A 1,592-nucleotide genomic window follows, 5' to 3' on the forward strand; every position below is an offset into this window, starting at 1 on the left:
GTCATTTTCTGTAGGGCCAAATTCTCTCATGGAGCTGGATAACAGGCTGTAAAAGAGTAATCTTCATTCTTAGGAAATAGGCACTGAAGTATTTAGGAGTAAGGTATCATGACTTAGGCAATTTACTCTCAAGTTAGTAAAAAAAAAAAAAAACCCATATGGGGAAGCCGAAAAACTTGGCTTCATGGAGGTAGAAAATAGAATGATAAATACCAGAGTCTGGGAAAGGTGTGTGGGTGGGATGGCAGAATACAAAGAGGTTGATTATATGGGTACAAACATGCAGTTGAAGAAGGAATAAGTTCTAATGTTTGATAGCAGAATAGAGTGGCTGTGGTTAACAAGTGTATTGTATATTTCAAAATAGCTAGAAGAGAGGACTTTAAATGTCTCCAAAACATAGGAAGGATAAATACTTGAGGTAATGGACACCCCAGATATCCTGACTAGATCATTAAACAGTTTATACATGTAACAGCATTATCACATGTACCCCATAAATGTATACAAAGATCTGTATCAATTTTTTTAAATTCTGAAAAAAAAAAAAAAGTAAATGATAAATAGGGAGAAATGTTAATAGGTAAATCCAGGTACATAGTATATGGATGTTTTTTGTGTTTTTTTAATCTTGCAACATTACATTTAAAAAAAACTATCGCCTGCCGGGCCCGGTGGCTCACACCTGTAATCCCAGCACTTTGGGAGGCCGAGGCGGGCAGATCACCTGAGGTCAGGGGTTTGAGACCAGCCTGGCTAACATGGTGAAACCCTGTCTCTACTAAAAACACAAAAATTAGCCGGGCATGGTGGAAGGTGCCTGTAATCCCAGCCACTTGGGAGGCTGAGGCAAGAGAATTGCTTGAACCCAGGAGGCAGAGGTTGAAGTGGGCCAAGATTGTGCCACTGCACTTCATCCTGGGCTACAGAGTGAGACTCCATCTCAAAAAAAAAAAAATTATCCCCTTGTAAATTGGCATCTAATGCATTGAAAATTGTTAAGATTAGGCAGAGGTTTTATCTAAGACTAAAGTTTCCTTGCCTTGCTGAGCATTCATTGTTATGGACTATAACAATGTTATTGAATAGAAATTATGAGAGAATGTTTTAGCCAGAAACTGATCACTTTTAAGTTACTAGATTATTCTGCTTGAGCTTGTAAGAACCTTGATGTACTCCAGTCCTTTCTGAAATAAGGCAAGATATAAATAAGAATTGTGTGAAGTGTTTAAGATGGACACTTAGAATTATTCAGAACAGAAAGAAGTTTAAAGTGTGTGGCCTAAGAAATGTAATTCAAAATGACTATTTGATTTCTCTTTTTAGGAAGAACTCTTGGATATAAAAGAACTCCCCCATTCCAAGCAGAGGCCTTCGTGCCTTTCTGAAAAATATGACAGGTATGTGTGTCATTCTAGTCCGTAACTACTTCTAGTCAATAACTTTTTGTTATACCAAACTTGGTAAATTAAGAATTGTATTGTTTTGAAGTTTTCTGGAAGAATTATGAAAGAGGAATTTCAAGAGGTAATAAGATGGGTTTCAACGACCTAGGAATGAAACTAAAATTAAAAAATGATCTGGCCGGGCAC

The 1,592-nt window shown here is 37.1% G+C and overlaps 1 protein-coding gene across 1 annotated transcript in view; it reads left to right on the forward strand.

The window, feature by feature from the left end:
* The first annotated feature begins 1,332 nt into the window (after nt 1-1,332).
* Nucleotides 1,333-1,592, forward strand: part of EIF4ENIF1 (eukaryotic translation initiation factor 4E nuclear import factor 1) — a 42,635-nt gene continuing 42,375 nt past the window's right edge. Inside the window, exon 1 of the mRNA XM_011938320.1 lies at nt 1,333-1,400. The gene's annotated coding sequence lies outside the window, so the exon portion shown is untranslated. The remainder of the gene's footprint in view (nt 1,401-1,592) is intronic.

The sequence above is a fragment of the Colobus angolensis genome, unplaced genomic scaffold (assembly GCF_000951035.1).
Source record: "Colobus angolensis palliatus isolate OR3802 unplaced genomic scaffold, Cang.pa_1.0 Scaffold171, whole genome shotgun sequence".
NCBI lineage: Eukaryota > Metazoa > Chordata > Mammalia > Primates > Cercopithecidae > Colobus > Colobus angolensis.